This window comes from Macaca fascicularis, chromosome 14, assembly GCF_037993035.2.
Source record: "Macaca fascicularis isolate 582-1 chromosome 14, T2T-MFA8v1.1".
Classification (NCBI taxonomy): Eukaryota; Metazoa; Chordata; class Mammalia; order Primates; family Cercopithecidae; genus Macaca; species Macaca fascicularis.
The window spans coordinates 78201660-78225452 of NC_088388.1; the positions used below are offsets into that span (position 1 = coordinate 78201660).

At 44.4% G+C, this 23793-nt stretch overlaps 1 protein-coding gene across 18 annotated transcripts in view; it reads right to left on the reverse strand.

The window, feature by feature from the left end:
* The window catches only part of TENM4 (teneurin transmembrane protein 4), a 791957-nt gene that overhangs the window by 627706 nt on the left and 140458 nt on the right, over window positions 1–23793 (reverse strand). The gene's annotated exons all lie outside the window — the stretch shown is intronic.

Here is a 23793-nt window from a genome sequence, read left to right on the forward strand (position 1 = left end):
GCCCAGCCACTTTCCTTACATTATTTCAATCGCTTCTCAAAACAATCTTATTTGGTATATTTCTCATTTTTAAGAAGAGGAAATGGCAGTTCAAAGAGGTTAAGTTGTGTAGCTAGTACATGGTGGAGCCAGGCCTGGAATCGGGGCCCATGTCACGCGCCGCCCCGCTGCCTCCACAGCCAGGCCTGGAACTGGGGCCCATGTCACGCACCGCCCCACTGCCTCCACAAAACCCAGTTTCTAACGGCCTTAGATCTCGAGGTTGGCTGGCTGGTCTGAAAGCCTCGTTAGCAGCATCCTGTAAATGCGCTGTAAATGCCCTGAACTCCTCAAACAAGCTCGGGATCAAACCATCAGCCCTAAGCTTATTAGATTTAATGCCAGGAACAAACCTTGAAACAACACGTTAAGGAGACCCCTGCAAAGATCTGAGGGAGAAGCAGAGCCTGACCCTCCAGGGGCAGCAGGCTGGCAAGACAAGGCTGTACACAGCTTGCCAGATCCGATATCAGTGAAAGAGAAGAATGCCGGCTTCCTCCTCAGCATCTGCAAGCTTTAGCACTCCTCCATGGCACCCCACTGTGTGAGGGGGAAATGAGGAAGGGCCTGAGATGCTGAAATGGCCAGGAGTGCACGGGTGGTAAATGTGGAATAGGGGGATGTTAGGAGGGAAGCCCTAATGTGGGGAAGTCACCCAAGCTTGTCAGTACCTGAAACATACACATCAAATGTAAACACCTAGATGGGTGGCAGGGACTAAGGACAGAGGCAGAAGGTCCCTTTGGTTAGATACTGGGGACCAAATTTGCTCACAAATTCATGTGAGGGTCTTTTGCAGTTTTTCGCTCTCTCAGATTTGCTAAGGCTGAGATGACATGCTGGCCCTGCAATAATTTAAGATACAGGAATTTCCTTACAAAGTTCAGTGTCTTTCCACAAAGTCAAAAACACTGCTGATTTGATCAAGTTGCTGATTTGATCATCTGAGGAAGTGTATACTTCATGGGAGTTTCTCAAGCTTCTTCTCTGTTTAAAGTAGCTCCCTGCATCCTCTCTATATTTTTTGAGATGAAATCTTAGTAAAATGGTTAAGAGAGGACCTAGTCTGGTGAAGTGGAAGGCAGGGCTCACCAAGCCACCCCTCCTCTCCTATCCCCTGGTGAAACCCCAGCACTGGGCAGAAGAGAGACTAAAAACCACTGAGCTGGCACTTCCAGCTGTGGCATTTGATGAGTCTGCTATAAATTGGGGGGAAAAAGGCTTAAACATGTAACAGTGGAAGCCTGTTGTAGTAGAGAGGACGCTGGTTTGGTTCACCAAGAAAGCAGCACTTTCATCTTAGTTTGGCTGTGAAATGAGTTTCCCTAGGGTTTGGCTTTGGCATGGGTTCGGGCCCCACCCCTCACTTGTCATGTGACCTTAGCCAGAAGACTTTTCCCCGGGCCTCAGTTTCCTGCAGGGAGCTGGGATTGCTCAGTGGCTCTCGCGTAGTGCTCAGGGGAATCCTGGAAGCAACCCTCCCTCGCTTCACCACTTTATCCAGAACATCTCTGCTTTTGTGTATTTCATACATTTTGGATCCCTGTAAAACTTGCTTTGAAGATGTCTTTGTGGTCAGTAAAAGTTTGAACTCTGACAGACTGAATCATCTCCTACATTCCTTCCAGCTCTGACATTCCCTGACTCTAAAAATCACCAAGTTACAATCTATTCATGGGAATAAACAATCCTCAAAGAAGTTGGAAGGTGCTGGGTATTTGTGAGCAGGGTGTGTGTGTGTGCGCGCGCGCGCATGCACGCGGGGGGCATGTACTTGTGTGTGTTTAATCCTTCAACATTTATGTGTGTGTGCCTGTGCTTCTCAAACGCAAGCCACATGCAAACATTTCCTCTGCAAAGTTTGGTGCTTTCAAGTTATTTATGTGCAAAAGATGCCTGCAGGCAAAGCAGGGCAAGCATGTTTCTGCGCCAGCCCAGAAATGTGCTTTGCACTCTGCAGGTGAGAAGACCCTGCTGCCCTGCAGCCTGCAAACAAGGAAACCAATTGAGAACAACACAAATCCACCAGGCAGGTATTCACACCCTTGGTTTCCTCATTTTCCTGCTGGCCTTGTCTCCATTCCCCAGGCCTTCCCTGATTCCTGCCCATCTCTCCAAGATAGAAAAAGGAAGACAGGAAATGCAGCCCAGTAACCATTTCAAAACAGTGACATGATGCTAGAAAACAGTCATTAAGTCCACTGCACACTTGTTCACGTTTCCCAAGCCTTGCTGGGTGAAACTTCTAGACCCAGGGCCGTCACAGTGCCACAGCTGCAGATGCAGCCTGAGGGCAAATAGAAGTTGAGGCTGGTTCTCCCTAGGTGACAGGTAATCCTTAGCATCCTGTATAGACAGGCCTCCTGGTCCGGCCTAAGAACCCAGCAGAAGGGAGCAGATAACAGCAACATCAGACCATGAATAAATCAAAAGTAATTTCCATTTCTCTTTGGATCTTATGGGTTTTACGTGGGGGGAAGGTATAGCACACATGCTTTTCTGATTCTATCTTCATTATGCCACCTACAAACAAGCAGATAAATAGACCTCAAAGCTGAAAGAGACCCTGGAGGGCATCTCACCACCCTCCTCATTTGAAGGGCAAGAAAATCGAGACCTTGTATGGGAAGGATCCTTGCTGAGAATCATCCTGCTATACTACCTAGGAGACTGGACCTCAGGCCGCTGGCCATTTCATTCAGCCCCAAAGCCGTCACCAAGTATACTTACACAGTATGCTGTGGCCTTCACTTGCTAATGGCATACTGTGTAAGTGACGAGGACAGGAGGGACCTGAAAGCCAGCTCACACTCTGCTCACCCAGCCCTGTGCCCTGGTGCAGGGCTATGTCTGCCTGGAGGAAGGGCATTGTCTTCTAATTTGCACAGAAGGGCTAGCAGGGTCTCCAGGAGACAGGAAGTGTTCACAGACGGGAACACTGGAGCCCCAAGATGAGTTTAAGAGCAGAGAAAGAAAGTGCAGATGTTTTGAGTGGAATGGGAAAATGTGCAAAGAGCTGCTGTTAGGGATTCATCAGGCACGCATCTTTCTCCTAGCCCAGACCCAGTGCACCCTGATGCCTGGGCCTTTACCCAAGGCCTCTCCAGGAAGACCCAGCCAGAAACATGCTCTTTGGATCCCATCTTGGAGTAGAAGGTTACAGAACCAACCCCTCCAGGCCTCTCTACAGCTAGGTTCCAATGGCCCTGTTGTCCTTAACAGGAGACTTTGGGGGCCTCTACCACTGCCATACTCCTTGCTGCTTTGGGGGTACCTTTTGCAGCCTCCCCTGTCCCTCCCAGTAGCCTTTTTTCTCTGGCCTCCACATCCTGGGGAGAAGGAAATCACCCAACAGAGAGGAGGGGAGACCTACCCCAGCTGCTCTGCCCACTCCTGGCAACCGCCCCTCCCTCCATCCCCTGAACTTGTACTGCCTCAGGAAAGGGCTGAAGACACAGATTCTAAATATGGGTACACTCCCACCCCCAATCCTCCTGCCCCGCTAATATTAGCCCTTTTGTAGAATCCACTGACAGCATTATTCCCTTTTTTTGGCTGTACTGGTGGGAATTCTTCTGCTTACAGTAAGGAGTGAGGCAGACTGAGCCAGCAAAAGTCTGCGGAACACACTGAGCCAGATACAGAGAGAGCTCTGCTACCAGGGGCTGTGCCAGGTGATTTATGGAGCTCCTTTTCAGACACAAGATTTATGATTCTGCGAACAGGGAGTTTTGGGAAATGGGCAGGGCATCTGGATGAGGATGGGTGGTTCTGGTTAATTGAATTTGTCAGCTTCCAGATAGAGGGGGCACTAACAGTTGTTGACGATTTACTCTGAGCCAGGAACACTGCTAAGGATTTCGTGTACATGATTTCATTGTATCTTTACAACGGCCCTATGAGGGGGGTAGAATTATCCTTATTTTACAGATGAGGCATTGAGGCTCAAAGAAGTGAAAGTACTTTGCCCCCTGACAATGTCTAGTCAACGCAAAGATGGGATTTGAACTCAGGTCTTTGTGACTCTGAAGCCCTGGCTATTCACCATGTCATCAGGCCTGCTTGTTTCAACACTGGCAGAAAATCTTTTGAAAATGGTGCGAGTGTGCTACTTCTGCATGGTCCATAGTTGGGGACACGGAAGCAAAGTGCTGATTTTGGAGTGAGGGGATGTGAACTGGGTGCCTGCTGCTGTGAGGCCAACTTGGAGCAACTTATTAGGCCTGTCTGAGCCTTAGTTTTTCCAACTAGAAAATAGGAGTGCAGATAGAGAAACCCCAAAGGTGCTTTTGGCCCTGACTCTTGGAGTCTGCACAGTTTTCTGAGGGTCTTCTTTATTTTGATGCCTAGTTCTCACCATGTTGGCCCAGAAATGCAGCTTGAAATGAGCACAGTGGCATGAGGTGAGGGCAGAGAGCAAATTGAACATGTACTGACCAGAAGGCCCCCTAAGCAGCCTTCCTGCTGAGATCTCACTGTCTTGCAACTCCTCTCTACAAAGTATAAGAGAACAAAAAAGCGAATTCTGCCTGAGGCAGTATAGCACAAACAAGGTCCTCCTGGTTTCTCAAATTCACTCAAAGAAAGAGAAAGCAGATATGAGAGAGAGCATATAGATCTGGAGTGACTGGTAATACATGGGGGAAACAGTAGGTATTGATTTCATTCCACTGCTTATTTTCCCACCTTGTTCCAACGAGGATTCAAGGCAGGGGCACTTAGGAGTTGGTGACACCTAAGGGGTTTGCAAGGCCATTCACTGAGAAAGGAATAGAGTCAATGACGATAGCTGATTGAGTCTAGAAACACAATGTTATAAGCTTGTCTCCATCAGGAAAATGAGATGGCCAGACAAATGGACTGATTTGTCAATCTGATGGCTGTCCTACTGGCTTATTTTTTGGCACCTGGAGAAATGCACCCTTTGGGGCAGTCCACCTTGCTGTCAGCATTGTGATTGAAGGCTCAGGAGGAAAGACCAGGGCCTGCGTGTGATGGGGAAGCCGGCAGGAGCTGTTGAGAACCTCTTGAAAGAACTCTCTTCCCAGACTCCAGACATTGGAGGAGCTTTCCCATCAAAGCAGCGTCAGCGGAAGCACCCGAGTTCTTGCCACTTCATCTTTGTTATATTTTATTGACATTACACTGATACTGAAATTTCATTTCCAGAAACCTTTCCTGGACCATTTCTCTGAGGAAAGAAGCTAGCCCATTAGTGAGCCACTCAAGTGGCCCATGGCAGTCTCTCAGGAATTCTCAGAGCTTGCAGCTCCCGAGTGGTGCTGGTTATGTGTGTACATGTGCACGAGTGACAGACAAGCGCAGTGACACTGTCACTATCAGGAAATCACAAACAACAGGATTGTTTTCAAGGTGAGGCCTGGGCTCTTCATCCTCCAGAAACCAACAGAGCCTAAAGGGAAATCTCACAGGCACGGCCATGTGCGCAGACCCAGACAAGCGCATAGGACCCACGACACAGATGCACCCAACATGCACCTCTGAGCCCAGACACACATGCCTGCTTGTAGGCACGTGCACAGGTGTTTACACCTTTAGATGCCTGCAGAGCCCTCACATCCCAGACACACAGGCACACACTGGGGCCATGGAGGGTGGTCTCTACAAGCTGAAAGTTTACCACATTAGGGACTCCTTGGCTGAGCACCAGCTCTGGAGGATTTCCAGTCTGATGATCTCAGAACTCCCTAAAGTGTCAATATGTTCATTTTCACAGCTGTTTCCTCATCAGCTTCTTCCCAGAAGGCCTTGGAGAGAGTACTCCAGGCAGAAGATGAGTAACACAGTCCTTTGGGAGCTTACTATCTTCTGAGAGTAGCAACAGGTAAGATGGTGTTAAGGAGAGAGGCAGGCAGGCAGGGAGACGAAGTGTAAACTTTCTCAGGGTCAAGTCTGACTTCTTTACTGTTGGATTCCCAGAGCCCAGCAAGGTGGGAGCACCTAGTACAGCTTCATAAATAATTATGTAATGAACTGATTCAGGGCTATTGCAGGCCAACCTTACTTGGTCTCTCTATATGCTTCTCTGCCACCCACAGTATCATGTCCACACTCCTCGTAGCCCGCCTTCCAGAGCCAAAACCTGTCTTCCTACCTCATGTCCTATCCCGCTGCCCCGTACCTGCCTCTCTGCTCTTTATTCCCATTCCACGGAGCCTCTCCCCGTTTCTCCAGGACTCCAGGGCCTTCCAGGTCTCAGGGCCTTTATGGAAACTTTCCCTCTGCATCCTTTTCTGTTTGGTGAGCTCTTTTTCACCCTTTCAGATGCATAGCAAATATCCTCTTGCTATGGTTTGAATGTGTCCTCTCCAAAATTCATTTTGAAACTTAATCCCCAATGCAACAGTATTAAGAAGTGTGACCTTTGGGAGGTGGTTAGGTTATGAGAGCTCTACCCTTGTGAATGGATTAGTGCCTTATAAAAGGGCTGGAGGGAACTAGCTAGGCCCCCTTTTGTTGCCTCTCCTTTTCCCTCTGCCATTTGAGGACACAGTGTTCCTCCCCTCTGGAGGATGTGGCAGCAAAAAGGTGCCATTTTGAAAGCAGAGACCAAGACCTCACCAAAAATCAAAACTGTTTCATCTTGATCTTGGACTTCCAGTCTCTAGAACTGTGAGAAATAAATTTGTTCTTTATAAATTACCCAACCTCAAGTATTTTGTTACAGCATTATTAATAGCTGAAGACACCAGTCTTCTGTAGTTCTGACAGCTTTTCCTTCTCCTTCCCTGTCTTCCTGAGTCAGAGTTCACTGCAGCCTCCAAAGGGCTCACAAAGGCCTGTCTTCCTCCTTTTGTGGCCATCTCTCCACAGCAAGCGGCTCCAGGTGGTAGGCATATCCCTTACATATCACTTACAGAGCCTGGCACTCAGTGAGTGAAGTTGGTGGAGACCTAGCAAGATGGCATCACAGCTCCAGGGTCTGGCTCTGGGCTTTGTAACCCCCTTAACTGGCCCCCTCCCATTTGAGTGGGAACAGGAGAAGCAGTGGATGCCACACATGGGAACCACATGGGGAAGGAAGCGAGCCAGAGCAGACTGTACTACACCTGCTTTAGGGCTGCTGCAGTCACCCACGTCTGGCTCTGGGACACATAGGAGGCCGTGATTCCCATCTCTCCATGTCTCTGCCTCCCGGCCTGTGGCTCCTGAAGCCACCTGTCCCAATTAACCCTCCTGAAGCTCTTTTCTTGCAAGGCCCCTGGGTATGAAATGTCATTAAGGACATATCTCTCCCAGGTTAAACTCTCCCAGTGCGAAAGAGATGCTGGTCTACCTTTCAGCTGGAAAATCTGGGACAGCCAGCCTGGGTTAGTGGGAGCAGGAGCTGTGGGCCCTGCCTGCTCCCTTAGGAAAGCCCAAACTAATTAATACCTGGTTGGCCCACTCGGCAAAATAAACACATAAAATGAGATGATTTAACATCTTTTTTCTTTATTGATTTATTTAGATTTCTAAAAGGTCACAGTCAATTCTTTTTTCCACTGGACAGAAACCTGGAATGAGCAAAGGGTAGAGAGCTGCAAATGGATTCAACTATAAAAACACTGGGCTGTCTTTAGGTGTCAAATGATGGCATTACGCTCTGCACATAGAGATGAAGGAGATGCAGCTCAGCCTTCCGGGAGCTTCCTTGTTCACATTCAGACTCAAAGGCAACTCCTTAGCACCTTTGATATGCCCGGGAACAGCACAGGGACCATTACACTTACTCCTTTCAGCAATCCCCACAGGGAGGCATTATGATCATTTCTATTTCACAGAGGAGGAAATGGAGACTCAGGGAGTTCACTGATTTGTCTACGGTCAAGCAGCCAGTGGGAGAGCTGGGCTTTGAACCCAGGTCTATGTAGCTCCCAACGTCTTACTTTCCTAAGAGATGGGTCCATCTTTAGTCCAGTGGAGATTCTTGTAAGTTTCTGGAGAATGGCTTTTTAGTTTTAATTTATCATGACCACCCTAGGAAGGTAGGCATCAATGTCCATATTTTATCACTGAGAAAGTGAAATTCAGAGTTATCTGCCCCAGCTTGGAAATCATAGTCAAGATCAGAATTAAAAACTTTTAGTTTGACCTCTTGGTGATGTGGGATGGCTCTCTGTAGAGCTATGGAGGGAAGATAAGGCCCCTAGGGAGGGTATGCTTGGTGGCAAGTCCCCAGGAGGCCTGCATCCCATCTAAGGACAATTCTCCAAGGGCTACAATGGCCTTTGTCACCAAATTTCATATCAATTCTGCCTCTCTGGCATAACTGGGTTCTAGAAAAAGGTCTCAAACCATTAAAATCTTTAATGTCCCAGGATAAAGTTCAGACTCCTTCACAAAGCATTCAGTTCCTTCTGGGGTCTCTCCAATTCAGCGCTGTACCTTTGAGCCCTTGTGAATGTCTCTGAATGTTCAGTTAGATTCTTCTCGCCAAACTGCTGGTTCTGCTTGGGCCTGGAAGGCCCTGTCCCACAGGCCCACTAGGCAGATTGCTATGCATCTTTCATGATTCTGTGTGGATCACATTTCCTCTGACATTCCTCTGAACATGTAAAGATGCTGAATTTCATTTATCATTAAGGAAATCCAAATCAAAACCACAATGAGATACAACTTCAAACCCACAAGGAAATAAAAAAGACATAAAAAAGTATTAAAAAGGATGTAAAATGATCTCTCCTTTCTCTACATTTCTGTGGCCCCCTTTATGCCTATGTTATAGTCTTGATCATGCTTGGTAGCAATTGTTTGTATAGAGTCCAGTACCCCCCATCAGATTGGGTGGCCCTTAGGAGCAGAGACCCAGATGGATTTCTTTCTATGTGACCAGATACTCCAGTACAGGGCCTGGCACATGAAAGGAGCTTCATAAATCATTGCTGAATGAATTAATGAAGTGACTGCTGAATAAATGAATGGCCACAATTCAAAACTCTTTTAGAAAGGTTCAGGGACTGACAACATTATCTTTACTGCAGAGAAACTGCTGACTTCCAGAATGCAATCTCATACTCTTGCTTCTCTGTTCTAACCAATTTCAGCCAGTAACATTCTTTCCTCATTTTTACGTGTTAAAAAACAACAAAAACAAACACTCGATTCTTTTGTTAACCTGAATGCCAAGCTATTAATACTTGTGGGTATTTTGATTTTCTAGGAGGACAGGATGGATTCCAGGGGAGATAATGGTGTAAGCATTGGTCTTTTTCAGCATGTGGTCCAGAGGCCAATCTCTTATCTGTTATGAAGGAGAAAGTTTTGCTTCAGTGGAGTATTTATTCAGGCATTTGTGTGGAAATATTTAAAATTGGGGGGAAAAAAGTGCAGGAAAAAGGCAGGAATTATAGCATTCTGTCCCAGGCTGGGTCCCCAGTATTAAGCACCTTGCCTGGCATAATGGCCAGAGACTCACAGCCCTGTCCATAAGGAAATTTTCAGGCTTCAGTGCAGTGTTGCTTCTGGCATTTACAGGTTGTTGTTGCTGTTTTTCTGACACAAGCACATGATAAGGCATAACTGTTAGCTGTAGTAAGCCTTGTTCTTATCACCACCTTTTAAAGTTTTCCAAAATACAGGCAAGATTAACACAAATTCTTTATAAAACTCTTACAAGAAATACAAAAGGAGGGAGCCCTGCCCAACTCATTCTATGAGATGAGCATTATTCTGATAGTAAAATCAGACAAAGACATTACACACACAAATACAGATGAATATCTCCCAAAAATAGAAAAATATAAATTTTTATAAAAATATAAAAATCTTCAATAAGATAACATTGAATTGAATCCAACAACACATAAAAAGAACTATACACCATGACCAAGTGGGATTTATCAAGGAATTCAAGGTTGGTTTAACATACAAAAACCAATCAATGTAATAGATCACATTAAGACCATAAAAGATAAAAACCACATGATTATGTCATTAGACCTGGAAAAAGCATTTCACAAAATCTAACATCCTTTCATGAAAAAACCCAACAAACTATAAATAGAAGAAATCCTTAACTTGATAGAGGCCATCTACAAAAAACTCACATCTAACATTGTACTTAATGGTGAAAGACTGAAAGCTTTCCCCCTAAGATGAGAAATAAGGCAAGGTGACTGCTCTCATCACTTCTTTGAATACTGTACTGGAGGTTCTAACCAGGAAAATTAGTTAACAACAAGAAATAAAGACACTCAGATTGGAGAAATGAAGAAATAAAACTATCTCTACTCACCAATGACAAGATCTTATATATAGAAAATCTTAAGGAATCCACAAAAGAGCTATTAGAATAAACAAGTTCAGCAAGTTTGAAGGATATCAGATAAATGTACAATCATTTGTATTTCTATACACTAGCAATGAACAATCCAAAAATGCAATCAAGAAAATAATTCCATTTATAATAGCATCAAAAAGAATAAAGTATTTAAGAATAAATGTAACAAAAGTGAAAGATTTGTACACTAAATATTGTAAAACAGATTAAAAAGAAATTAAAGCAGGCTTGAGTAAATGGGAAGATATCTCATGTTTGTGGATCGGGAGACTGAATATTGTTTGGATAAAAATAGTCCCCAAATGTATTTATAGATTTAATGTATTCCCTACCAAAATCTCAGCTGGATTTTTTTCTATAGAAATGTACTAGTGTATCCTGAAATTTATATGGAAATGCAAGGAACACAGAATATTCACATAGTCCTTAAGAAGAACAAAGTTGGAAGAATCCCACATCTCAATGTCAAAATTTACTATGAAGCTACAGTAATCAAGATAGTGTGGTACTGGCATATAGAGTAGACATATAGATCAATGGAATCAAATTTAGAGTCATGAAATAAACCCTCACATTTATAGTCATTTGAGTTTTTGACAAGAGTACCAAGACAATTCAATAAGGAAAGAAAGTCTTCTCAGCAAATGATGCCAAGATAACTGAATATCCACATGCAAAAGAATGAAGTTTGCTCCAGACCTCACATAAGATACAAGGATTAACTCAAAGTGGATCATAGATCCATGTGTAGATCTAAAAATATAAAACTCTTAATAGAAAACAAGAATAAATTTTCATTACTTTGGATTAAGCTATGGTTTCTTAGATGTGACACCAAAAGCACAAGTGACAAAAGAAAAAATATAGATACATTCAACTCTTTCAAAATGAAAAAGTTTTGTGCTTCAAAAGAATATTATCAAGAGAGTAAAAAGACAACTCACAGAATGAGAAAAAATTGCAAATCATATATCAGATAATTGTATCCAGAATATATAAAGAACTCTTATAACTCAACAATAAACAACATAAAACCCAAATTAAAAAATAGGAAAAGGACTTGACTATTTCTCCAAAGAAGACAGAAAAAAATGCCAATAAGAACATGTAAAGATGCTGAATATCGGCCAGGCATGGTGGCCCACTCCTGTAATCCCAGCACTTTGGGAGGCAGATGTGGGCAGATCACGAGGTGAAGAGACCAATCATCCTGGCCACCATGGTGAAACCCTGTCTCTACTAAAAATGCAAAAATTAGCTGGGCGTGGTGGTGGGAGTCTGTAGTCCCAGCTACTTGGGAGGCTGAAGCAGGAGAATTGCTTGAACCTGGGAGGCAGAGTTTGCAGTGAGTCAAGATTACGGCACTGCACTCTAGCACGGCAACAGAGTGAGACTCTGTCTCAAACAAAAAAAAAAGATGCTGAATATCATTCATCATTAGGGAAATCCAAATCAAAGTCACAATAAGATGCCACTTCAAACCCACAAGGAAATAAAAAAGACATAAAAAGTATTGAAAAGGATGTAAAAAATTGGAAATGTCATACATTGCTGGTGGTATTGTGAAATGGTGAAGCTACATTTAAAAATAGGTTGGCAGTTGCTAAAAATGTTAATCATAGAGTTGCCGTATGACCTAGCAATATCAGTGCTAGATATATACCCCAAAGAACTGAAATTTATGTCCACATAAAAACTTGCCCATGAATGTTCATAGCATCATTATTCATAATAGTTAAAAATGGAAATAACCCTGATGTCCATCAAGTGATAAATAGACAAACAAAATGTGGTATGTGTGTGTGTGTGGGTGGGTATGGGCATGGGTATATCAGGAATAAAGTATTGATTTATGCCGCAACATGGATAAACCTTGAAGACATTATGCTAAGTGAAAAAAAAAAAACAAAAAACAGACACAAAGGCAACATCTTGTATGATTCCTTTTATATACAAGGTTCAGAACAGGCAAGCCCATAAAGAGGGAGAAAGTAGATTAGTGGAGTGGTTGCCAAGGGCTGGGGGGAGCAGGGTATGGGGAATGACTGCTAATGAGTACAGGGTTTCTTTTTGGGGTGATGAAATGTTCTAAAGTTAGATTGTGGTGATGGTTGCACAACTCTGTGAATAGACTAAAAAAACACTGAATTGTTACTTTAAAAGGGTAAATTTTATAGCATGTGAATTATATCTCAATAATGCTGCTATAGAAAACATATGCAAGAAATAGGCTATAGGGAATGTGGAAAAAATGGAAACAGCTGACTTGCTAGAAGTGGTGCAATGAAAGGTGATTGTATTTCTGTTTTCTTTTGTTTTCATGTTGTTTGCACAATAATAATGTGGAAAAAAAAGAGAAAGGGAGCGAGAGAAAATGAAGTAGAGAATATGAGCACTCGCTTTGGAGTCCAGGAGTCTGAGGCCATCATCCCTTGCTCTACTAGTTACTATGTATTTTGGATAAGTGGTTTCACCTTTGGCCTCAATTTTTGTTTTCTAGAAGTGGAAATAGGATGGGCACAGTGGCTCATACCTGTAATCCCAGCACTTTGGGAGGCAGAGGCGGGTGGATCACCTGAGGTCAGAAATTTGAGACCAGCCTGGTCAACATGGTGAAACCCCGTCTCTACTAAAAATACCAAAAAAAAAAAAAAAAATTAGCTGGGCGTGGTGGTGGGCACCTGTAATCCCAGTTGCTCGGGAGGCTGAGGCAGGAGAATCGATTGAACCCAGGAGGCAGAGGTTGCGGTGAGCTGGGGTTACACCATGGCACTTCAGCCTGGGCAACAAGAGCGAAACCCCGTCTCAAAAAAAAAAAAAAAAAAAAAAAAAATTAAAAAAATAGAAGTGGAAATAACACTAACTTTATAGGACTGCTGTGAGGATTACATAAGCAGATATGAAGCAGGTACCCATCGTTCTAATTTTCTTTCATCTTCATTTATTTTCTCAAACAATTATGGAGCATCTATTACATAATTGGGAAATAGATGAATTAAGATTGGACCTCATTCTTAAACATCTTGGAATTTAGAGAGGAAAACAAACACATAAATAAATTTTAAAAGTTCATCAGGAAACACAAATAGCATGTTGGATAAGCTATCTGCATAGACCAAATACATTCAGGAACTTGTGTTGGGAGCTATTGGTGAAGGAGCCAGACCAAGAAATAAAAACTCATAGGAGATAGAATTTTACATTGGCATATGTTTGTTGCAAAGTATGCTTTCATGTGTATTATCACATGCAATTCTCAGAGAATGCTCCTAAGGAAAGTAGTATTGCCCTACTTTATAAATGAGAAGACTAAATCTTGGAGAGGTCATGAGTGTTCTGGTTTTACAAAACCAGCACATGGGGCAGGATGCCTTTCACTCTGCCCTGGTGGCCTCTTCCGAACATTCTTGGTTACATGCCACTAGAAAGGAAGATGGACTAGGTGAAGTACCAGTAAATGAAGAGGAATCTTCTCCAAGTCATGGCTGGTAGAAAGTACTGGGTATGGAACCTAGTCCCCTTACGGTCCAGTGAGAAAGCATGCCAGATGACGACACCAGGACCCATCCAGCCCTGGCTCATCCAACAAAGATGTAATGCACTCCTTGAGGAAATATCCATGTTCTGTAGATCATGAATGTCTAGCAAACACTTCTCTAGCGATCACACTAAGTAATGAGTTGGGCGTGAGGAAGGGAAACATGCATCATTTATAGAGCACCTACATTATACTCCCGGTTCCCCAATAAGTAGTGTGCTTGAGGCATTATAATGGCTATTTTCAACACTGACACTGAGGTAACACTGAGGACCAGAAAGGTCAAGTGACTAAGGTCACATAGCAAATCTGTAGCAGAGAAGAGAGTGAGGACTCAAATCAGCGCATCTTTTCACTCATCATGAGGATTCTAGATTCTTCCCTATGCAAAAAAGTCATTGTCTCAAGGGCAGAGCAACAAACTGTCAGAGCTCAGAAGTCACACTGCATCACGAAGCTGTGGGGGCCCATGTCTGCTATTTAAGCAACACTAAAAACACATCAGCCCACACCTTAAGGGTGAAGGAGTGGGATACTTAGCTGAATATCTGGTACAGAATAGGGCCTCAGTGGGTACCCCAACAGCCTAATTGATCTTTGGTTTCAATGGAACTGGCCCTCAGCTAAAAGCAAACGACCTCTTTACCAAATACCTCTTTCCTGAAGGAGAAGGATGGCAGATATAGGCACAAGCATTCAGCACAGAAACCCAAGTGGGTCCACCTCTGAAGCTGCTAGGCTTTTGGCACCTGGCCAGCTGGACTGACCACAGTTCTCATTTATCAAGAGCCATAACCAGTCCATTACTTGGCTTCAGTGTCTCCCCAACCCATTGACCCTGACAGTGAGTTTGTGATCCCAAAGGCTCCTTACCACTGGAATATCTTCAGAAGTAAATGAAATGGTAAGCTAGTAGACTTCAAAGCCAGGCTGTGCCCAGCACTCTATACTCTGTTCAGTGAAAGCAGAAATGTCCCCAACTCACCCACTGGGGTGAAGTAACTCTTACCACTCTGCAGTGATTCACAATGACCTGCAGAATTGACAATCAAAGTATGTAGACTTCTCAACTGATTCCTCAGGGAACTCTGGCAAAGCTCAGTAAAGAGAATCCAGATTCATGAAGAGATCATCCCAACAAAGATTTCAAAGGTACGGAAGAAAGAGCGCAGGCTTTGGGAGACAACAGACCTATGATAAATCCCGGCTTATCTCCAGACCCATGATAACGCCTGGCTCTGTCTCTTGCAAGACATTACATCTTCTAAAAGCATCTTCAGAGAGCTAAGTGTCAGCTTCTTTACTGGCTAATGTGAATGTAATTTGCTGTTTTTATGGAGGCCAGAGGGGTTAAGCAGGTGGACAGATTTAGCGGATGATTGGTAATATAAAACTAGGGGGAAGAAGGGATGTCTAAGGTGGGCTGTTGGTTGAAATAAGAATGGGTGAGGTGACAAGAGAGTGTGTGGTCAATAAAAAGAGGAAAAAAATGAACCACAGGGAAAACTGCATTTACTAAGGTAAGGGGAAAATAAGTCAGAGCTTGAATGAAACGTGGTGAGAGGGCATAATAAGGAAAAATAAGAGAAAATCTTGTCTTCCAGGAGACATACAGGGAGTTGTCTAAGGTTTACCAACTGTTTGATCTTGAAAGAGCAATCATAACACTCAAGACTTATTATGACACCATCAATAAATGTTTCCTACACATGTGAGGGCAAGGGTAGCAAATAGGGTCCTTTTTCATGAGCAAATTCCAGCTGATTGATAATGTGTATCTAAAGTATCGTGTTTGAAAAAATTCTGAGCCCTCATCTGAATGCAGTGGTAAAGAATTGTTTCAACAGTGGTGTTTGCAGGGGAGTGGGAGAAAGAATGGTAGCCCACAGGCCAAATGTAGTTAATGCTGTGATGTGCCACTCTGACTACCTCCTTTGAGACTGAGACACTCATTCCTCCGGCTGCAGGGACTTTTGCTGTTGGCTGCTGACAGGTATCAGTTGAGTCCCTCTCCAGGAATGGTCTTCAGCCCAAGAGAGCTGTCACCTGTGGGCAGTCCACAGCTGTTATTACAGTGGGCAACAAGGCCAACTCGCTTTGACTCAATGTGAGACATCTGAAGACCATCCCAGCTTGAGTTCCCTGTGGAATCAGCTGACATTTTTGCTGTGATTGCCTTGCAGCTCAACTCTTCCCTTTCTTCCCTTACTCCCTTACAGGTGCTGATCCTAAGAGCATGCTCCAATAAACCTTCTGCATGCAAATCTCTGTCCCAGAGTCTGGTTCTGGGGAATTCAACCTAATACATCAAGTATTTGCCATTCCTGCACAAACTATACCTCTCTCTCTGCTTAGCTAATAGCTTGTCATCTGTGTTAACTTACTCCTCAACAAAGGAAGACTCAACGTTAACCAAGGGGAATAATCTGCAATCCATTAGCTTTCTCTTTTTCCCTTGGTGGCAAGGTAACTCAAAGATAAGTTATCTATTCTTACTTCTCTTTTGCCTAGGTTAGAGGTAAGTTTCTACATGTTTTCTTTTCTTTTTTCTTTTCTTTTTTTTTTTTTTTTAAGTAGAGACGGGGTTTTGCTGTGTTGGCCAGGCGGGTCTTGAACTCCTGACCTCAGATGATCCACCCGACTCAGCCTCTCAAAGTGTTGGGATTACAGGTGTAAGCCACTGCTTCTGGCAGTTTCTACTTTAGTTAGACTTGGAGGCTTTCTAATCTATAAGTGATAGGTTGGCTCTATTCCTCTCATTCTCAGTCAGTTCTCCCACCTCCAACTCTAGAAGAGATAGCATGTATCCATGACTCACTTTTTAAAATCATTATAGATCAAAGGTATCAGTAGGAGGATGAACAATATGTGCTAATAACTCTCATTGGCATAATGCTTTCAATTTATATGTATGTAATATTTTATAAACATAGCAACTCTTTAAGGTTATTGTTATTTCTTTTGAGCAAAAGGAAGAGAAAGGCTGAATGATTTCCCAAGTCACCTAGAAGACTTATTGCAGAATCTAGATTGGAATCTGGGTTTTTTGGCATCCAATCAATCCAGTCACAGGCAGAAAGTGTCTACCTCTGCTGCTTTCTTAGAAATCAGTGTGTGATTTCTAGAAAACAATGGAAGTGGCTCGGGAACGTCCCTCACCATCCCTCCCTTTGTACCATTGCAGTATCCGGGATCTCGGTGGTGATCACATCCTGGAACAAGCACTGATGAGCATCCTGTAATCCAGAAGATGATCTAACAGTCCAGTGCTAGAATCCCTTATACCACCACAACAAATGACTATCTTGTTCCTGTTTGGACCATTTTACTGATGGGAAACTTATTATTCAGAAAGTGGCTTATTCTGTGTTCCCTCATCTGTACAAGTGGAATGACACCAAACTGGGAAAGGTATGACATTTAAATGAGAATGAATGCAAAGCACATAGTAGGTACTCATAAGGAATCCTCCCAGAAAAGCTGGCACATCTTGCTCATTTAGAGCTGTTTGTCTGTAAGGCATAGCTGAATGAATCTGGGAGCCAGGTCCACAGGCAGGCAATGAAGCATGCTATCTGCCTGCTAAAGAGACATGCCAGGGGCTGGGATGGAAAAGACAAACTCCAGCTTTCAGATCTGCCACTGCAAGAAAACCAGGGATTTTGCTGTGGTGTCACTGGGTGGGGTGGTGATGGTTGGGGGTGGGGGAAGCAGGTGGGCAGTAAACAAATAGCCAAACTCCACATGGCCACGTGGATTGGTGATATCCAGGTGACTCTGTGACCCCAGGATGGATGGGGAAGCACAGAAAACCCTTCTCAAAGACAACAAAACTGCTTTAGTTCTGTGTAGTGGTGGCTTGAAAGTTAATCACTGGTGTGATGTGCCTAAGTTAGGATGCAGCTGGCATGGAACAGCACGGGTTTCCTCTGTCCAAAGAAGATTTGCAAACAAGAGTACAGTTCAAAACACTTAATAACTGATGTGGTACAGGCACACTGCCAATGAGAATGGACATCGGCTACAATCAAACAGCATGGTCATGGGGGGTGTGTCAGCCAAACATCCACCCTGGCAACAAGGAAGCCCACCCTGTAAACAGGGAGAAGAGGATCTGCAGGGTGGGGCGCCTAGAAGTCAGTAGGAAATCTGCCTATCTCCTGTGGAAATCCCAGAGAGGATTTCATTAAACTCTCAGGGCGCTGGAGAGCAAGATTTAAAAGCCATTGCTGGGGCGGGGTGGGGGGAAGTAAGTGCCTTCAGTGTCCAGCTTCCAGGCCCAGTAGTGTTACTCAAGTGTACAGGGCCAGCCTCCAGAAGGGCAAAGCCCTGGTTCCACCCAAAGACAAGTCCATGAAGGCTCTGACAAGTCTTGTTCTGTTAATCAGCATACCTCTCCCTCTGCCAATGAGTGTTCATATGTAGTCTCCCCAAGCACTTGTTCCTGTTCTAGCTTTCATAGATGAGGGCACTAGCACTCCTCACTGCAATCCCAGTACTTAGAACACAGCCTTGATTCATGCAAATTGAGCCCTGGTGCTGGCAGGAGTCAGGGATCAGAATCCTAGTCCTGCCCAGGTTGTCCAGAGCCACTCCAAGCCCCTCTCTTTCCCAGCTCAAATGTGTCTCCTGGCTGCTGGGCTTTCACTAAGAGCACATGTTCCTGCTACCTTCTGGGATGAAGTCACAAGGGGTCAATTAGCTTGCAGCAATGAAGCCAGCATACTGTTTCTTCAGCTTGCATAAGATGAAGCTCCATGTGATGAAACAAGTCACTGTCCATGAGGTCTTGGGGGAAGACACTAGAAGCAAAAGCCCTCCCTTGAGAGCAATGCACCAAGACCTCCCCTTTCTCCTGTCCTTGACCACCAGTGAGCATGCTGTAGTGGACTTGCCAAACTCAAGAAATACTCCCAGTAAATGCCAATGAAACATTTCCCCACTGTTCTCCATAGAGCTCAAAAGATTGTGCCTCTCGAGGCTGATTTTGCCCCTACTTGTGTCTTACAAATTGGGTTTGTTCCCCAGTAAGTCACCTTCTTCTTGCTAATTCTATTAGTGGCTTTTCATGCTGTCTTTCATACATGACTACAGCTTCCCAGCCTTCACCAGCTTTGTCTCTTCTAAATGGAAACCTCACATAGCCCTGCATTAGAAGGCACTGGATTTGAATGACAGCTTCCCAGTAATTCTCGGAAGGAGCCATGGGCATCGACTGTGGCTAGGGCACATGCAGGAACACCTGCAGGAAGCCAGTACATCTGGGTGAGACATTAAGCACCAAGCTTTCATGTCAGTCAAGCTGGGTCCCATTCCCAGCTCAGCCACTTACCAGCTATGTAACATGGGAAAGTTATTCAAAACTCTTTAAGGTCTTTTATTTAGTGTAAAATGGTTTTAATAATAGTATCTATCTTATAGGGTTGCTTTGAGAAATAAGCAAAATCATATATATAAGGCACTTAACACTATGCCTAGGAAACAGCCATTTAGCCATTGTCAATATTGTTAATCATTCATTTATCAATCAGTTGCTATAAATTCTGTACCCTGTTAAGGGCTGAGACTCCCAATTTCTGCCCTCAGAAACCTCACAGTCTGATGGGAAAGGACCACAGGAGAACCAGCAGTTAGGATTCAGGATGGTAAGTACTTTATTAATAACCACTTTTTAAAATGCTATCACTAATGGGTGACAACCATTTTTTGCTAGCCCCATGTGCTACATCCTTATGTAAGTCAAGTGCATAAGCTTTCTAGTCTAAATACGTGAGTTCAAATCCCAGCATTACCACTGAATAATTATGAAATCTTGGGCACATCAATTAACTTATTTGAAACTTAGTTATTTCATCTTATAAATAGGTATAGAAGTTAGAAAAAATAGGATGGGCATGGTGGCTCACACTTGGCCACATAGTAAAACCCCATCTCTACTAAAAATAAAACAATTAGCCAGGAATGGTGGTATGTGCCTGCGGTCCTAGCTACTCGGGAGGCTGAGGCAGGAAGATCACTGGTGAGCTGTGATCACATTATTGCGCTCCAGCCTGGGTGACAGAGCAAAACACTGTCTCTTTAAAAAAAAAAAAAAAAAAAAAGAAGTTAGGAAAAAAATATATGTAAGATGTCACTAGAGTGTCTTGTATATGGTAGGGGCTTCATAAACGTCTGTTGGCTAGAGTTGAAGTGCAGTGACTAAGGGGGGGGTTGGAAAATGCATGCGAGATGGCTATTGTTCCCCACCCCTAGAGAGTCTCTCTGGGTGGCTGTGAAGGCCCGGGCAACATGTCCACCTAGGCTGTGAGGCAGGATTGTGATGCTCAGTGGCTTACCTGGTTTGGACCCTGCTCTGAGCCAATGACTGCAGTCACAGGGACCAGAGGCTGGCACACCAACGGGGTTGCTGGCAAGAACCAGGCAGAAGGTTCTAAATAGGGCAGAACCTCCAAGACCAAGGTAGATAATGGGCATGGGTGTGTAGGCAGAAAGAGGTTCTGAGCTCTCCCAGGCATCCCCAGTTTTGCATACCCCAGCCTCACATCATTGCCAGGATGGCTTATGCTTGCTCCAGGTCAGGCCTTCAGGGGCTGACGGTAGGCAAGTCACATCATATTTCTCTTTGTCCCAGAGGGAGCAATCCTAGTCCTGCCTTTAATGCATGGCTAATGAAATAATCAAATACAAAAGAACCTTGCAAAATATAAAGCACTACAAAAATAAGGCATTATCATTACTGACATCATGACTACTACTACTGCTGCTACAATTACAACTACTAATGACCACTATGATTTATCAGTCTCTATGTGTCAGTTATACTTTAAGATAATCACAAATCATCCCTATAGCCAATTTAGATATATGATGAAGAAATTGAGGCTGAAAGAAACAAGGCTACTACTAGCCCCGTTGTTGACTTTACATGAATTAGAAAAAATATGTCTCTTCTTCTGGGCAGATGTAGCCCCTCTGGGACACACGGCTTGGGAGGTGGAATGCAGGCTGGTTTTTAGCCCCCACTAGCCCTTGAATAAGCAAGCTTGTGCAGGACACACCCTCATCGTCAGTTTTCTGCAATCTCACAGAGAAGGTGAGTGGGCTGGTTCAGTAAGAAGCTAACTTGGGGGCCAGGCGTGGTGGCTGATGCCTGTAATCTCAGCACTTTGGGAGGACGAGGTGGGTGGATCATCTGAGGTCAGGAGTTCAAGATAAGCCTGGCCAACATGGTGAAACCCTGTCTGTACTAAAAATATAAAAATTAGCTGGGGGTGATGGCGGGTACATGTAATCCCAGCTACTTGGGAGGCTGAGGCAGGAGAATCACTTGAACCTGGGAGGTAGAGGTTGCAGTGAGCCCAGAACCCGCCACTACACTCTAGCCTGAGTGACAAGAGCGAAACTCCGTCTCAAAAAAAAAAAAAAAAAAAAAAAAAGAAGCTAAGTCAAGACATAAATGCAGGCGTGTTCCATTACACAAGGCATGGGTACCCCAGGTAGGCAATCACTGCCTGGAGCCAGCATCTTCTACGTAGACCACAAACACTGACTGGCCCTCTATACACTCAGCCCTGTGCTGCTACTGTGGGATGCACAAGGATGACACAGATAGGAGCTCATACCCCAGGGAGCGCATTGCCTCTGAGAAGGAGCAGAGGTGCTCCTGCTCAGAACACACCAGCCCCAGAACTGAGACAGTGCCCAGAGAGGAACAAAACCGAACAAACCCAGTCCTGTTACGTGAATGAACATTCTTGTAGCAGGGCTTGATAAGCCCGTTGCTAAGCCTACCTTGCTTCCTGCCACTGAGCACCTGGCTCTTGGCTCAGGAAAGATAATCACTCTGGGAACCAGCTCTCCTCAGGAGACCTGGCAGAATGCTCGCAGTCCAGGGCAAAACCTGCCTTTCAACAGAGCTTCACCTCCTCCCATGTCAGACAAGGGGAAACTCAACCCATAAAGGAAAGGGTTTGCACACACAAAGCTCTGCTGAGAGCCTGCAGTAGTAAGTGACCGCCCCGAGAAAGGAAGGAGCCCCAGCTCTCCCAGCTCAGAGTGTTTCCTAAACAAAGACCCTAAGTGTCCTCCCGTGACAACTCGAGACACGGGACACTCAGGTCCCAGGAGCACCTGCAGCTATCATCTGTCAGTCCCGACACCAGCACTGTCTGTGCTGAGGTTCAAGCAAAGAGATCAGACAAGCACTGGGGTGGGAGTGGGGGCTGCAGAGGGCAGGTGAGGGGGAAAAGGCTTTGGAGAGACCAATATGAATAGCAGGCATTTTTGTCTGACCCCAAAGAAGAAGGCAAGGGAGAGCTGTGATCTGAGCCAAGATGAAAGAGTGATTGGCCTCCCCTACTAATCAAAGAGTTTAATGAGGCTTATTAAAAGCCCATTTCTAGGTGTTGTTGAAAAATTACACCCGTGTGTGTGTGTGTGTGTGTGTGTTTTTTTTTTTTTTTAATAAGAACTGCTTTCTAGGGATTAAACACACACACACTCCCCAAAAATCCCATACCCCACACATTCAGTCACATTCCCACAAAACCTGCGTATCATGTACATTACAGCATTCTGGGTGCATCTACATCAACCATGGTCACAATTCACAACATCCACATGTATTGTAAGACATAAAGGCCAGATCACTGAGGTCATTCATGCACCTTTTGAAATTACAGATGTTGAGGGACTCTAGAGCTTCATCCTCAAGGAGTTGTCATCCACATAAACAAACAGCATAGCCTCTAATCCACAGCATTCTCTGTGTCTTGCCTGAGGCAAGACAACTCAGCAAAAGCAGAAGCTACCAGGCTTGCTTTAGAGTCCAGGATCATTAAGCTTTGGTAAAAAAGCAGCAGTTTTATAGCAAGGTCACTGCACAAGAAGGGGCTGGGGGGCTGTGTCACTCCTTCCACTCATGGTGGATTCTCTCTGATATGCTAAATCCCAGCCACTTGGTAGAGCCAGTCCCGGGCCTGCAGCAGGTTTCCCTTGGTTCTCAGCTTACTGCAAGCTCACAGCTGCCTTCACTCTCAGGCAGAGAAAACATTGCTTTCTGGAACAATCAGCTAGATGCAGAAAAGAATCCCTTGCAGAAAATTATCCCACCACTAGAGTGGTGCTGATCTCCCCAACATGATACTCACTGCCAAGGGGTAGAATGCAACAATGACAATTCAGATGCTACAATTACCACGTGGAACAGTCTGCTGTTATTAGAAATAAATGTTTTGAAATTAGTAAATCTGGGTTTCAAGCCTAGCTCTGATTTCTTACTCAAGGTATGCCTTTGGCCCACTCTTTCAGCCATCGTTTTCTCCTTTGCAAAATGGCAGTAACAACTTCCTTCTACCTTATAGAGTTGTGGGAAAGACCCCAAAGCAGATGCTAGAAATTCTCATAATGAGACAATAATGGGAAAATGGAGGAACTCATTGATTGGGTTGTGAACTCCTCAAGGGCCTGTGTTGTATTTATCTTGTTCTCAGTGCCCAGTGCTGAGGCTGGGACTAAATACCCTGGGGAAAAACAGTGTGAAAGCAAGCAAGCAGAATGAGTGAATCCATGAGTTAAGTGGCTTGCCTAAGGTCACAGAGCAGGTCATTGCAGGACTTGAGCCCAGAAGTCTTGACCACACTAGTCCAGAGCTCTCTATTCTAGATGTATCAAACAGTTGGGTCTATTGAAGGGAGAGTGAGTGTCACAACAACTGCAGCATGGACCAGTTTTCAATAAGCCCCACTATTCCCAGAGAAAGACCCAATGTTGGCCAGGTATGGCCTAAAAGGACTTCACAGACTCACCTGTTAAACATGTCAACTCCACACTGGGAACAAACAGAAGCCACAAGTGCAAGTAATACTCAATTGCCTCAAACCGGCTCATCTTATTTAATGACTTGTGCAATACTGACTTGAATTGCACAAAACAG